This window comes from Euprymna scolopes, chromosome 37 (genome assembly GCF_053919585.1).
Source record: "Euprymna scolopes isolate OS-2025 chromosome 37, ASM5391958v1, whole genome shotgun sequence".
In the NCBI taxonomy this organism is placed as follows: Eukaryota; Metazoa; Mollusca; class Cephalopoda; order Sepiida; family Sepiolidae; genus Euprymna; species Euprymna scolopes.
This window is the reverse complement of record NC_136518.1, coordinates 71,649,861-71,667,326: the sequence shown is the minus strand read 5'-3', so window position 1 is coordinate 71,667,326 and position 17,466 is coordinate 71,649,861. Positions and strand designations below refer to the sequence as shown.

At 34.1% G+C, this 17,466-nt stretch overlaps 1 protein-coding gene across 2 annotated transcripts in view; it reads right to left on the bottom strand.

Annotated features, from left to right (window-relative positions):
* Nucleotides 1–16,806, bottom strand: part of LOC145261223 (uncharacterized) — a 191,147-nt gene extending 174,341 nt beyond the window's left edge. Inside the window, exon 1 of one of the 2 annotated variants that reach the window (XM_080119579.1) lies at nucleotides 16,424–16,806. The gene's annotated coding sequence lies outside the window, so the exon portion shown is untranslated. The remainder of the gene's footprint in view (nucleotides 1–16,423) is intronic. The other variant, XM_080119580.1, reaches the window with a different exon arrangement.
* Nucleotides 16,807–17,466: the final 660 nt, after the last annotated feature.

The following is a 17,466-nucleotide window of genomic DNA, read 5'->3' as shown; positions in this document are numbered from 1 at the left end:
ATGTATAATATGAATAGAAACTGGAATCTTAGGGAGATATCAATCATACCAGTTATTATAGGTGCCACAGGGCTTATGAAGAAGAACCTGAAGTCCTACCTAACTCATATTCCAGGTGGATCAAGTGCAAAAGAAATCCAGACAATTACACTTAAGGGAACAACGAAGATTCTAAAAAGAGCTCTCGGTTGGTTTTAATAAAAAGCAGAGCAATGTTGACAGCTTGTTTGGCTGCTTCATACCCAGCGCTACAATCTTCAAAGAAAGAAAATTAAAAACAAAATGCATAATATATAAACTTTCACGATAAACACTCTTCTAACTGAAACCATTATCAACAATTTCCCTCACTTTTCATCTGTGCCTAAACCTATATGTGGATTCCATGAACAAAGCTTGCTTTTTATAAATGCACGCCTGTGGAGCTCTCTTTCGGTGCTCTGCATTCCACTTGACTACAATATAGTTGCCTTCACATCCAACCTAAACAAGTAGTCCAATTTACCAAATTTCCATTACTAACGATTACTACGATATTGTACCATTGATTACTGTATACTCATTAACCCTTATCCTCGAGTGGCCTCCGGTCCGGACAATGATAAGTGGTAACTCCTTTATATACAGGGTGACCCCCCCCCAAAAAAAAACAGAGGACATTCAATTGTTTCTCTGAGCATTTTACAGTAAACGGAGAAAAAAGGCCAAAGACCCTAGTGTTTTGATGTGATGTTTTGAATATAATAAACTAGTTATGACCAATGTTTCATTTCGTTCTGATAAAACACTAAGAAACGAGGCCTAATTAGAGTTGGGACCCGGTGTGTATATATATATATATATATATATATATATATATATATATATATATATATATATATATATATATATTAAATGAATGACAAAAGTCTTTATTCCAAAGTTCATGATGTTGACCATCTTATAATTTATTCCTTTAATTCAGCTGACATTTACAATTGCTGAAAGTATCTGTTTCGTAGCGCAAAATCAACAGGCACTGTCAAGAATTGTAAATGACAACTGAATTAAAGGAATAAATTATAAGATGGTCGACGTCATGAACTTTGGCATATAGACTTTTGTCAATCATTCATTATATTGCTCTGTAATTACGTTGAGCTTCTTAAATAAGGATTGGTATATATTATAAGGAAATAAAATATATTTCCACAGAAATCATATATATATATATATATATATATATATATATATATAGAGAGAGAGAGAGAGAGAGAGAGAGAGAGAGAGAGAGAGAGAGAGAAAGAAAGAAACGTTTTGCCCGTTTAGTGCGGGCTTTTTTAAGAATAAAAATGTAAAATGCTCACTGACGAGAAGTGAGCATTTGAGCATTTTACATTTTTACTCTTGAAAAAGCCGCACTAAACGGGCGAAACGTCGTGCGAGTATTAAAGTCTTTCAGCCTCCGTTTTTATCATATCGTCGGATTTTCATCGCGTTTTAACCCCCCACCCACACACCATTGTTATGATTACTGAAAGTATTGTCGCTCTAAAAGTAACAGTCACCACCATTCTCAATGCACTCTTACAAGGAATTCAATGGCGCATCCCTGATTCTAATACACGTCCAGGACAGGGTTCGATTCCATAAAGCCTCACACCGTCAATATCTTCAACATACATATGAAATATTCAAGTCATGAATGCATAAGTTTACTGACCATAACAATGCAATTTGCAATACCCACAGATTAAATCGGGAAGGGGGGATAAAAAATAGGAGGCATTATTTTTGGAACGCCTTGTCATATATTCCCAAAGGTCATTAAATCTTTATAAAGGTTTGTATATTTGCTATATTAGGACATTATTTAATTACTGAGGATGACGCTTTAGTGATTTTCCTATTCCAACGAAATGGATTGCTAACACCTTTTGAAACTGTCGGAGTAAAAAATAGGAGGCATTACTTTTGGAACTCCCCTTTATATATATATATATAGAGAGAGAGAGAGAGAGAGAAAATAAAAAGGAACAAACCGTATTATGTGTTCATCAACGTTTCGTCTTTATTTCGAGACTTCCTCTGGATGAATGAGATTTAGAAACAAAAAATACCAGTACAGAATATTTGAAAATATTTTGTACTGGTATTTTTTGTTTCTAAATCTCATTCATCCAGAGGAAGTCTCGAAATAAAGACGAAATGTTGATGAACACATAATACGGTTTGTTCCTTTTTATTTTCTCTATTTTGTCGGAATACTATTTCCATCATTTTCATCATTATATATATATATATATATATATATATATATATATATATATATATATATATATATATATATATATTTACAGACAGAATGTTTCGTTGTATCACAAATCTACAATACACTTAGACTAGCACCCATTCCTAAGCAGGGATCGAACCTAAAACCATCTAGTTGATAGTTTGCTGTTCTACCCTTTGGCTCATGGGATCGGCGTCCATAAACATTTGATTGCTTCTTAATATTCGATTTGTTTATTTGCAAAGCACATCACGTTATATATATATAAGTTCAAATGCCCCTTGGAAGAGAGAAACTCTTATAATAACACTAAAACTAATAGTTACGTCGATTATACAATGACTACCCTATCATGTCGCCTTACGATGCATAATACTCAATCAAGTGCAAATTACAACATTTACAAAAAAACATAATTGCCCCCTCCCCTCCGAAGTTTGAGAAATTCTTGTCAACAAGACAAAAATAATACACCACGAAACCAACGTCAAAACGTTACAAATACTTGAAGCTATATACATTAACACGTAAAAACCTGCCCTTAATCAAATCACATTTCAATCCAGCGAAAACACATTAAAATACCTGTCGTAACCCCGGAGTCCCTACCTGACCCAGCACTGACTATAGAACTAGGCACCCCTCTCTCCCATACTTAGCTCGCGCGCATTCGCCGCTGCTACTATATATATATATATATATATATATATATATATATATATATATATATATATGACTCCTCACACCAATACTCACACAACCCTCCTTAAGAGGTCTTCTTCGAAAGACGAAAAGCAATGCTGCGGTCAAATTTGAACTACACATGGAACTTATATCAATTCTTTTGATCCACACACTGAAAAAAAATCATTAGAACATTTAAAAAAAAAAGATCTAATCAAATGAAAGGTTTCTGTTGTCTCCAACAACGTTTGCTTGAATGAAAGAATGCTGCCTAAATACACACACACTATATACATATATATATATATATATATCCAAAACATTTGACCTTGATAGAGGGGGAGATTAAAACTTGCTGCTATGGTTTCAAATGATCTGAAATAACAGCAGAGGGGGGGCTTGATTCCAAATATTTCTCATGTGCTATATCTCCCCCCCCCCTTTTGGAAATAGGGAACAATTATGAATATCTTCAGTATCAAATAATCCTTATACACTGTGAAATTTACTTTATGTATGAAAACCAAAGCGGGGAGATATAACATAGAAATATTTGAAATCAAATCTCCCCTTTCTGTTACTTCAGATCATTTGAAACCATAACAGCAAGTTTTAGTCTCCTATACATCAAGGAATAGCAGATATTTTGTAATTAATATGCGAATCTAGGAAAACAAATGACTATGATTTATGGCTGTAAAGCATGTGCCAGAAATAGGCTCCGGATTTTCTCTTAATGTGCGACCTTAACGGCAAATGTCACAGTTCAGTACACAATTCAGGTTATTACCTTTCCAACGAGTCTTAAGTTGTTAAATTCTGATCAATAGTCGCTGAGATTTGGAACTCATAAAATTACCTAAAAAAATGGCATATATATATATATATATATATATATATATATATATGCCATATATACTGGTAGCCAAATTGAGTATTGAAATGATCATATCTTTGGTTCTAAGGGACGAAACTACATGTAAATCTTTTTGTAGATTAGAATACTATTCTATGGTTAAATATTTTAATGAGAATGAAATATGGCAAATTTGCTTACATTTGCGCATATAGTGTCCTGCAAGCCAGCTTCAGATTTGCTACTTCGGTTGCTTCCCGTGTGGCCTTGCCAGGCCACTAATAAGTATACATAATAGTAAATTAATGGCTAAGCATGCAATCCTTATTTCTGCTGAATGGTTTTCAAAAATAGTAATGTGATTATTCTCAAGAAAAACCACACGAAAAAGTTTACTCGTGTGAAAATCACATGAAAATAAGAACAAATTAAAATGCTTATAAATGATATTTTGAAATACTTCGTTCAGATAATCCAGGCCACAATGTCGTGTACATGTTGTCATTAAGCGTTTCAGGTATGGCAGCACCAAAACGTTTCACTAAAGCGACCCAATTGATGTTGATCAAATACAATGCTCAACCGGCAAAAAAAAAAAAAAAAAAAAAAAAAAAAAAAAAGAAACCCATGAGATATTTTAAATACCAATAAAATAAAAAAAAAAAATGTCTCTTCGTATTATTTGGATACTTCGGACTACTTTAACCATGAGTGTCATTCTCACAAAGTTTTGGGTCGATGTAACCTCCAACCTTCTTCAGGGGTATCATGTCGAACTCGGAATATACTTCCGGCGAACTCCAAGCAAAGACCATATGTGGGGGCGACCTCACATATAAGACCTTGGTCAATGAAGGGGCAACCCTTCATTGACCAATTGTCACTATCCAACTCCCCTACTCCCCGGGGAGTTGGTCCCCATTTCCCCTTCACTCCTCACTTTAAAAATCGGCCTTGTGCCTAATTTGCTCAGTGGGGGAGCAAATAAATACCTCAAAGTGTAGTATCTGTTCTTCAGATGTTGCACTTCCATTTCTTGTTCTCTTTCCGTGGAGGAACAGTCCTTCACGACTGAGACAATATTTTTATTTTTGTACTTTTCCTCCACGTTAAAAAAAAACGACCCTGGTGTCTAACTCTGTCCCGTGGAGAGGCATTGTAAATAGGTACTTAGAGAAAAAAAAAATACACGCATACACGGGTATCTGTCTTTTCGGTTGTTTTTACTTCATTTATTAAAGGAATTTAACATTACGTTTAATACCGGCCAACACCGGGTACATCTTCTAATATATTTTTATATGTTATCTAATATATAAAGTTATCTTGTCGGATTTACAAATTCAGTTCTGTACAGTTCTGTAGAGATAATGTTGATTTTGGAGTCCTTCAACTCGATATTATCGTACTGTTTGAAAGACAACAATGATTATATAAAAATGGTTAAGCTATTCTGATTTGCTTCGCGGATAATAAAAGACAACCACTTTGAATTGTTGCATTTCTGCTGCGTTTAAAAGAATGACGGCACATTGATACATGAAAGTATAACAATATATCTTTATTGTTGGTGACGATTACGGATGGTTGGTTGTTAGGAAGGGAATGCACACGTGTAACGGGTTGATTTTTCTCGGGGGCCCAAAAAGTAATCAACAGTTTCAGTTGTTGATTGAGATTGTCGGACTGACTTCCTCATCTTGGTTATTGTCACAACGTTTCGGCCGTTTTGCCCTTCGGCCTTCGTCAGGTGTTTTGTATCGAACTGGGGAACCGTTTGTTAGGAGTCTCGAACCCAACCCTTTATTATTATTACGGGATTGAACTCAGCACCTTTGGGTAACTGTAAACTTTGATACAACGTCTAGGACCACTCGGCCATATGTCACTAGGACAATTCTTAGTTGGTTTTTGTTAATGTTAATCCTAAGTAAAAAAGTAACATTCAAAAACAGAGAATCAGCAACTAGGTCCCAAAGCCTAGCTGGAGTCCGAACACGGTACCCCCGTAATAATAATAAACGGTTGAGTTCGAGACTCCTAACAAACGGTTCCCCAAAATACAAAACACCTGACGAAGGCCGGAGGGCAAAACGGCCGAAACGTTGTGACAATAACAACCAAGATGAGGAAGTCAGTCCGACAATTTCAATCAATGAAAACACCTCATCTCAAAAATACAGAGAGTTTCAGTTTTTATAATATAAACATTTCTGACCACCTGCAACGCCCATTATGCGATACTATTTTCACTTTACACGCACCTCAAGGTCATTTTTTTTTTCAGTCATTCTCGTTCACTTGATTGACCTGACTTCGATTACACATGCGTAACCTTTCGCTAAAAATGACCTTTCAAGCGTCATACTTTCTTTTTGACAATTCCAAAAGAATGACGACACACTGATATATTGTTATACTAGCAGTTCAGCCCGGCTTTGCTCGGGCCCTATTTAATGTTCATAACTTGTGTGTGTGTGCATATATATATTAAAAGGGTTTGACCCATGTACAGATAACCTACATCTAAAATTTAGAGTGCTTAGACCCAAAATTGGCGGAGGAGTTTGGTAGATTGTACAAAGGTCAACTTTATAAACTTTGACCTCTTGCCAGCCAAGTTTTCGCCCGAAAAATTGATTAAAAGCTTGCTGCATGTCTGAATACCCTTTATGTAAAATTTTAAATGTTTGGACCTGAAATTGCCTGAATAGTTTACTAGAAACCGCAAAGGTAAAATATTTTGAACTTTGACCCGTGGGCGGTCAAATTTTCGGCTAAAAACCGATTAAAAAGCTTGCCCGGTGTCTGAATACACTTTATGTAAAATTTTAAATGTTTAGACCGAAAATTGGCGGAGAAGTCAATTTTTTTTAACTTTGACCTCATTTTTGACCCCCTAATGTTTATTCTTTTTGTGTTCAAATAAAATAAAAAGTTTGATCCATGTCCAAGTAACCTACATCTTTCACGGGTTTAGACTCAAAATTGGCGGAGGAGTTTGATAGAGTTTTCAAAGATCAAATCGTTGAACTTTGACCGCTTGACAGCGACATTTCTGGTCGAAAACCGATTAAAAAGATTTCTCCAAATCTCAATACCCCATATGTCAAATCTCGAGTCTACAGACTTAAAATTGACAGAGTAATTTGATAGGGAAATGTACACACACAGACAATTTCACTTTATATATATATATATATATATATATATATATATATATATATATATATATGAGAGAGAGAGATTCATATATGTGTTAGTTAATAGAAGTTCTTGTGTGCGGGGCCTTTGCTCAGTGGGTAGAGTGCTTGCCTCGCATGCAAGAGGTTCGGGTTTCGAATCCTGAGTTCAGATGTGTCTAACTGATGAGCCCAAATGAGGGCGAAACTCGAGTCTTGGACTTCCGGTTCATTGACTTTCATGGCTCTTGTAGGCTGCGACGTTGTTTGGCTGTGGAATTTATTATATAAAATCTCACATTCTTAAAATAATATAGATAATCATATAACAATTTATCTTTATTGTCGGTGACGATTATGGATGGTTAGTTGTTAGGAAGAGAAGCACACACATGCGAATTGAATGGATTGATTTTTCTCAGGCCCAAATCGTCAACTAACAACGAAATCCTTTTTGTTAGTTACTAACAGTTCAGCCTAACTTGGTTCGGGCACTACGTATTGTTCATAACTTGCCCTACGCGTGAATACACTTTATTTAAGATTTCAAATATTTAGACTAAAAATTGTCTGAGTAATTTCCTAGAGACCGCAGAGGTAACTTTTTTTTAATAAATTGGACCCCAATTTTGACCCCTTAACATTTATTTTGATCTCAAATCAGAATAAAATGCCCAAGTTACCTACATCTAAAATTTCGAGTCTTTAGACCCAAAATTGGCGGAGAAATTTGGTAGAATCTGCAAAGGTCAACTCATTCAACTTTGACCTTTTGACAGCCAAAATTTTCGCCCAAAACTGATTTAAATGCTTGCCACATGTCTGAATACATGTTATGTATAAATTTCAAATGTTTAGACCCAGAATTGGCTGAGTAGTTTGCTAGAAACCGCAAAGAACAAATCTTTTTGAACTTTGACCCTTTGGCAGCTCAAATTTTCGACCCAACCCGATTAAAAAGCTTGCCCAATCTCTGAATACCCTTTATGTAAAATTTCAAATGTTTCAGAAATTGACTGAGTAATTTGGTAGAGACTTCAGGGGTCAAAATTTGTTTCAACTCTTACCCCAACATTCATTTCTTTGGGCTCAAATAAAATTAAAAGTTTGATCCATGTCCAAGTAATCTACATTTAAAATTTCAAGTGCTAAGACTCAAAATAGGCGGAGAAGTTTGGTAGAGTTTTCAAAGATCAAATTGTTGAACTTGGACTCCTTAAAAGCCAAATTTCTGGTCGAAAACTGATTAAAAAGATTTCTCCAAATCTTAATACTCTTTATTTCAAATCTCAAGTCTTTAGACCGAAAATTGACAGAGTTATTTGGTAGAAAAATGCACACACACACACACACACACACACACACACACACACACACACACACACACACACACACATTTTGACTATTATAGATATATAAATTATATAACCATTTGTGAACGATTGAAACGTCTTCTTATGGCGGCACTGTAACTGTAGCCATACCTCAAAGGTATTTTATTCGACCATTGTCGTTTCACTAAACTGACCCGATTTTGATTACACCCGTGTAACATTTTGCCGAAAATAACCTTTCAAACATTATACTTTTAACTTAACTTTTTTATGATAGTTGAGCAAGTTTGTTGTTTCTTCCGTGCAGGTGTCTATGCAATGTTCATTTTTTTTTTTTTTTCAAATGACCTTTTGATATATTTGATAATTATTTTGTTATTTCTTACATTTGGCCAGGCGCATGTTTTTGTCAAAATTATTTCTCGATACACACGACTTAGGTATTTAACAGAATAATATTATCGCATAATTGTGTTGACACACCGGTTCTCGTCAGATCACCGAAGTTAAGCAACATTGAACCTGGTTAGCACCAGATGGGTGACCATTTGAGAATTCTTGGCACTGTATGTGCTCTCCGCTTATCTCGGCATTTGTTTCCAGTCGTCCTGTACATACACTTCATTTGCCACTGGTATTTGACAATCTCAACTCAGATGTTTGGTTGGAGATTGCAGACCTCCTGCTACAAAAATTTCACGTGCAGGCACCCCTTCGTGGGTATCCATAGTCTGTCAAAGACTGAAGGCGCCTAACACAAAGTTAATAATTTTTTTTTTAAAGTGTGTTAATAATAACAAAGTATAATGATAGTATAATCAAAATGGCTTCTGATTGGGAGCAAAATGTAGTATCTGTTCTAATACTCCATTTAATCTTTTCTGTTTTCGGTCAATGAAACACAAATCCATTTAGACGGACGCAATTTTAATTTTGCTCCAATTTAGAGTGCTCTTTTTTCTGGGGAATTGAATTTTCGTCATATTAAAAATTTAGAGTGCCCTTTTCTGGGGAATTGAATTTTCGTCATATTAAAAATTTAGATTGCCCTTTTCTGGGGAATTGAATTTTCGTCATATTAAAAATTTAGAGTGCCCTTTTCTGGGGAATTGAATTTTCGTCATATTAAAAATTTAGAGTGCCCTTTTTTGGGGAATTGAATTTTCGTCATATTAAAAACCAGCGACGTGGATAACTCTTCTTCTCCCCACTCCGTGAGGAGGTAACTCAGTAGAGATAACAAGTTACATGGAAAAGGGCACCTGCTCTGCACGTCCGACCGAAGGCTTGATCCGCAATGTAAGACCTCAAACAACAAACACTCGTTAGGATTTTTAGCTAAAAATAAAGTGTAGTATCTGTGTAGATGGTACACTTAGTCTATTCTGTCCTCGGTCAGTAAAGAAGGATGTCTTCTAGACTGACGCAATCTTTTTATTTTGGTTTAATCGAAAGTGTCTATTTTTCGGGAACGAGATTTTCCCCTCATTAAAAAACGTCTTACTTTGCCCTCGTGGGGAGACAATTAAATAGGAACATGAAAGAAGACAAAGAGACAAATATTCCGGGTGGGGAGGGGCGAAATATCTCGCTATATATAAAAGCAACCTTGTTTTCTGTCTCTCTGTCTGAGGGACGGTCTCTACCAAACTTCTGGCATTTTTTGTCTACACATTTGAAATTTTCTAGTGAATTTGGGCCTGTGGAACAAATTCAAATTAGTCTTAAATCGGTGAAAATGGCTTTTAAGGTGTTAAAATTAAAAAAAAAAAAAAAAAAGGAACATGACAGGCGAACGTCGACTTAAAATGCTTCTCTGTTCATTCGCAAATATACATTTATACGTTAAAATTGATGAGATTTTAACGTTTTCTAATCCATCTGACGATAACTCAAATGGTTACAACTAAGGCTGAAGCACTCATGTTTCGGTTTCGATTCTAGCTGATGGCACTCATTTTTTTAAAAATTCTTTTGAAATGACTACTATATATTGGGTACAATATAATAATCAATAGGGAATTGACCCTAAAAAAACGAAATCTGAATCAATTAAAATATCATATTTAAGCGTATTTTATTATCAGGCCACACTGGGCGGCCACTACTCTATATTGGGTACAATATAATAATCAACAGAGAATTGGCTCTATAATTATAAATATAAAATCTGCATAAATTATATTTAAGCATATTTTACTACCGGGCAACGCCGGGCGGCTTGCTAGTAAATTAATAAATGCTTTTTACATTGAACGTTTTAAGTAAATTGAAACTTATCAAGAACTAAAGACTATTTGATGATAACGGTTAATAATGACGGGTAAACGATGGTTAAAACTTGGTAGAATTTGACCATTTTTAGAGAATGACCCAACTAGAACTTATGGTACTTACACAGAATACAGATTGTGCTATATCTTATTGGCTGTGAGATGAGTATATATGCTGATGACACCACCACTCTCTATAACCGACACGGCAGGAAAATAAATGAACACATATCTAGAGAATTGGCAAAAACACTAGATGATGACCTCCGATCTGTAGTGGAATGAGGACAAATGGATGGTCACATTCAATGCTGCTAAGACTAAACTTGTTTCCTTCAATAACTACAAGAAACCTTCTCTACCACCAATAGCAATGGCCAAAGACTCTTTATCTGAAAGCACATCTTACAAACTCCTCGGCCCAACGTTCACAGGAAACATGAGTTGGAAAAATTACATTGAGAGCATTGCCAGAAGCCCTGTGAAAAAGGTAGGTTCTCTCTACCGTGCTAGAAAGCTACTAACGCCCGAAAGTATCCTGTACCTCTATAAGACCACCATTCGCCCATGTATGGAGTATTGTTGTCATATCTGGGCTGGTGCATCTGCTACTAGTCTCTCACTCCTAGACAGGGTTCAAAAGAGAGTCGCCAACCTAATAGGTCCTGAACTGTCATCTAAGCTTCAGCCTTTGTCACATCGACGTAATGTAGCCTCCCTCTGCCTGTTCTACAAGTATTTCAACGGTGAATGCTCTGACGAACTGCAGGCACGTGTGCCCTCTCGACGTAAGTACCCCCGACAAACCCGAAAAGCAGCAAAATCCCACCCCTTCACAGTTGAGATCCCTAGATGCAAGAGAGCCTTCTACTCCAGTAGTTTCTTCCCCAGAACAACTGAACTTTGGAATTCCCTTCCTAGTTCCTGCTTGCCCAACTGTACTGACATGCAGAAGTTCAAGTGTAACGTGAACCGACATCTTGCTGCCCAACTCCCCACATAGTACCCCTGTAGCTTATGTCCCTGATAGTAGCCCCCTACAGCAAAGTGGCAATGTACCTTGTTTGGGGTGAAATTTCAATAAAAAAAAGGACTAGTAGGGAGGCACGATGTTTCCTGGTATTGAATGATGTTCAACCAATGTTCCACACTTATAATACATTTGCCCTCAAAATCAGTGAAATCGCTCATTCCATTGATTGCCTGCTCTAGTCGGGACCAAGCACAGTGCGCAGGGACAGGAGGAAGCTTTACATGCCTCCCTACAATTACTTAGTCGACAATACATGGTAGTCTAGATTGCACTGTAGAGAACCTACTTTGATTTTATAAAATTATTTTTTTTTATAATATCCTCCTACATACAGCGTCTGTTATTCTCAAATGGTCACCCATCTAGTACTAATCAGGCCAATCATTGCTTAACTTCGGTGGTCTAACACGTACGATGTGTCAGTGTCAATAACTAATAGTATGCTGTTGACATTAACAACTCGTTAACATATAAACAACACGGTAACATATAAACAACACGTTAACATATAAACAACACGTTAACATATAAACAACACGTTAACATATTTACAAAACGTTAACATATTTACAAAACGTTAACATATTTACAAAACGTTAACATATTTACAAAACGTTAACATATTTAAAACACGGTGACATATTTAAAACACGGTGACATATTTACAACACGTTAACATATTTACAACACATTAACATATTTACAACACATTAACATATTTACAACACGTTAACATATTTACAACACATTAACATATTTACAACACGTTAACATATTTACAACACATTAACATATTTACAACACATTAACATATTTAAAACACGTTAACATATTTACAACACGTTAACATATTTACAACACGTTGACATTAACAAAACGTTAACATATTTACAACACGTTAACATATTTACAACACGTTAACATATTTACAACACGTTAACATATTTACAAAACGTTAACATATTTACAAAACGTTAACATATTTACAACACGTTAACATATTTACAACACGTTGACATTAACAAAACGTTGACATTAACAAAACGTTAACATTTACAACACGTTAACATATTTACAACACGTTAATATATTTACAAAACGGTAACATATTTACAAAACGGTAACATATTTACAAAACGGTAACATATTTACAACACGTTAACATATTTACAACACGTTAACATATTTACAACACGTTAACATATTTACAACACGTTAACATATTTACAACACGTTAACATATTTACAAAACGTTAACATATTTACAACACGGTAACATATTTACAACACGGTAACATATTTACATGTTTACATATAAACAACACGTTGATATATGAACAACATGTTGACATTAGCAACACTAACATATTAACAATATGTTAACAATAACACTACATAGAGAATAAACCTTAATTTATTGCTGTTCAATCCAGTTTCATTTTTGGTTTTAGTATAGAGGTGTTGTCATCTTTCCACTTACAGTCTCTAGAGCATGTTTTTTTAGAGCCGGCAAACTTTAAATTAGAATAAGTTACAGAAAAATATTTTTATTATACAAATATATGGTTTATTCTAAATATTAATTTTTAGTATTTATAATCTATATATCTATAAAAATGGAAATGTGTGTGTATGATAGGGACTGCCAAACGATTGTGAAGATTGGACCGCATGTTTCCGTGATGTCAGATTTGTGTGTACTATACCAACTATGAAAAAGCAGAAGCGACTTAAAGATTTTTTAAAACCTTTGTTTATCTTCTTCAAACTGCAATTAATAATTAATATTTGTTATAATTTTGTTAGGTTTTAAGATTTACACGGTTTAATGATTAATAATATTATAAACATTTGTATATTAAATATGAAATACGGTTTTACTGAATGTTCTTTTGGTTACCTACGGGCTTCCATATTTTGTTCGGTAAAAAGAGACAAACAAAATATGAGAGGGGGAGCTACAAAATGCTTAATATTTGTGCAATAATATTTTCAAATTGGTTTTAATCTGGCGATAAAATAGATGACAAGAGTCATGTTTATCTTAAAACTTAATATTTAAAAAAAAATTAAACACAATTAAAAATCTATGTTGTAACAGAACATTTTGAAATAATGGAATTTTAATCGTTTTACTCTTTTAAAAATTAATTAATGTTTACGAAGTTTCTTTTTCTTGGCAATTCAACTCATTATAGTATATATTAATTCGAAATAACGCTATTAAAAAAAAAACATAATATTAAGTTTATATCAATTTTTTAATTGCAACTTCAAGGTCAATTTTTGTCCAATATGTGTATTTTAAATTTAAAAAAAATAAATAATTTTTACTTATTTGAACTCTTATGTTTCATAATAAATAGAAAATTCGATAGATTTAAATATATTTTGTTCGAATTTCGAAAAAATAAATATGGCGGGTGAAACGCACTAAAAAGATATTTCCTCTTGTATATTTTGCACACATATACATATATTATATGTAATTTCATTCTAAAATGGATAAGTATCGAAAATTTCACGAAAATCTGACCATTAGTTGATTTTTGCTAGATTTATTAAATATGGGTATGTTTTCACGTTCGGAATGTCTACTACATGGGAACATTATTTAAAAGCGTCAATTATGTAAACACGATTTTCGTCTCGCAATTTCATTATTTTCGTTCGATGAAAAAAAATTTTTTTTAATTATTACTGGTTTATTTTGCTAAATGGTACAAAAGTTATATTAATTTATAATAAAGTTACATCGTGTTACATATAGGGTGGAGTAATTCTGTGGTGACTTTTGGCAGTCTCTAGTGTATGAGGACACTTCTCAACCTATATACCCAACGAATATTTTATCTACAGATTTTAAATATGATATATAGGATAATCAGGCGTGGAAAACTTTTTAATATGTTGTCATTCGAAAAAAAAAAATGCTGCTAAGATGTAAAAATTGAAAAAATAGGTACGTGGAGTCATTGGATTCATATCTATTTGCTGTTTCACGAATGCGCATGCGGGAATAGTTCACATTCTATATATATATATATACACACACACCTATGATTTTTTTTATTATTAATATTCATATTAAACCCCCTTTTTTCTATTTATTTAAAAAAAAATATATACAATTTTGTTATATATGGGTCATGGAATTGCATTCATCTGTAAAAGATCTAGCTAATTTGCATATTCTTTTAAGCATTCATTTTAATTCTCTATCAGTTATTTCAGTTTTCTTATGGGATGATCATCTTTAGTTAACTATTACGTGTAATTATATTCATACAGATATTCTACATGATTTATACTTGCGTAATATTTGCGTAAAAAGGTTAAAGTAAACACAAACCTCTATACACACACACACACACATATATATACATGCATATATATATGTACGTATATGTATTTGTTTAAAAAAGTTTGCCTACCAAACTCCTCTGTCAGTTTTTGATCTACAGACATGAAACTTAATACATAGGGTATTCGAACCCATGCGAAACTTTATGTTTGGGTTTTAGCCGGGGAAAATCGTTGCAAAAGTGTGAAAAATGAAATTTGGCAGGTGAAGGTCGAATGACCGTATTACGAATATGCATGCATAACGTAATAGCTATTGGTTTATGGTTTAATTTTTAGCTTTGCAGCAAACATTTCTTCACAGCTTAGGCATTAACATCAAAGGGAAAAGCAAATCGTAAGCTAAACGTTTTGGTTTCGATTCTCGGTACTGGCGCACGAGTCATTTTTTTTTTTTTTAACTTTTTAAACAATTACTATATATTCGGTCTAATATAATATTATAATAAATACTAGATACGTGCAAAATGAATGCTGATGCTCAAAATGTATAAACATTTTGACCTCCCTCACTTTACTTAAAAGTTCACCAAAAATCAGAAAATTAACCTATTTATATGAAATTTTCAATATTTGTCAGATAATGATCACGGATTATATTGAACTCGTTATTTTTATTTAAATCTTAGTGGAAATGTATGATTTTGTTTAAACAAAAAATGCTTTTACAAAAGTTATGGTTTTCAGTTGTAAAAAAAAAATGCATGAATTCATTTTTGCCTTTTTATAAAAATAAAGCATCGTGAATTATAACAATTCCAAAAAAATTATTTAATTTTTACAGGAACGTTACGAAAAAGCTCCCAAAGTCCGTATTAATGAATTCGATATATCGAAGAAAAATTAAATCCTCGAACAAGCGATAGAAGCAAGGCGAACTGATTGGCAATGACGTATCCCCTACTGGTACAGATAGAGCCTACTCAGAGTATTTAACTCCCCTCCCACCGCGGGATGATAAAGCCCTAGGCCTAAAGGCAAAAAGATTAGGTCAGCACACAAGATATGATGCAGTCCGGCAAATTAAAAATTGCCTGAACAACCCTGTCGGTATTCCCTGGCAGTAGAGCCTCCAGCAGTTAGTAAAAAATTGTTTCCCAAAATTCAGACGGTAAGGCCTGGGAGGATGGAACGCCTAGATCTGAATAGAATAAATGTCACAAACCAACAGAAACGCTGTCACAATGGTCTAATCTCTGTCGGGTTGGTTGCCGGGAATGGATTCTCAACTCGTATGGACAACACCTACCCAGCTTGAAAATCTGTATTAATTTTTAGTTTAGCAAGCTTTTTTTTTTTTTTTTTTTTTTTTTTTTTTATCGGGTTAGTTTAGCACACATTTTCTTTGTTTCGTTTTACTCGGGACCCAAGTTACTTTTACTCATTAACATTGTAAATTATATATATATATATATTTATAGCTTACCTTGAGGCAGATTAGAAAAAGTCCCGGTAAACTCCAAACTTCATTCTCGGATTCTAGGAAAAATATATATTATAAGTGTGTGTACAAGAATGACGCTGGTAATCCGTATTTGTTGCTGTTATTGTTGAAGGCGACCGGCAACTAATGCAATCGAAAAAAAAAACAATAAATAAATAAAGGCCCATTGACAAAGAGGGTGGAGATAAAAAAGAAGAAAAGGAAGAAAAAAAAAAGTACTATAACCCGCACTGTGTCGGCTGCTGCTGCTACTATTATTACCACAGGTGACATAAAGAGGTTTGAAATCGTTGTGTAGTAGTGGAAGTAGAGAAGAAAAAAACTACATTACAGCCGTCCGCACTAGTGGTACTATTTAATCATATGTACGTTGTTGGCTCAGGGGGCTGTGTGGTAATTATCGGCAACAATCTCCCAGCGAAACAATGGACAATTACTAGTAGGTTAACCCAAGTATTTCATCCCACCTGTTTTGTTTAGGTATTCGAGTTTTTTTTTGTTTTTTTTTTCATAGAGACTAATAAAATCTTGGGGTATTTTCTACCATAAACAAAAAAACGAACAAGTGGTCAAATCCCAACTATATAATAAATAAACGTTACCAAAGGCAAGATAAGTTATTCTTCTATCTAGTTGGATAAGTTTTCGGTGTTCTTACTTATTTTAAAGTGTTTATTCAGTGCGAAAAGCAAGTAGTGTCGAGTGTTCCGTGAGAACAAGAAAAATGGACGTCATGAGGGGGTCACATTTATGGAGTCTGGATAATCGCTCAGAAATAGAAAATTAAACAAAAGACTGGAAGAAACTCATCAAAATGAAAAAAATGTCACGTTAACATTTATTGGGTGGGATTCACGTGTTGGATACTTTTTCTTGTTGTCAAGTAACACGCGACATGTTTTTTTTCGAACTGGATAAACGTTTTAAAATAAGTGAAAATGCTAAAAACTTATCCAGCTAGGTAGAAAAGTAACCTTTCTTGCCTTTGGTAACGTTTATCTCTATCTCTTACTCTACTATTATAT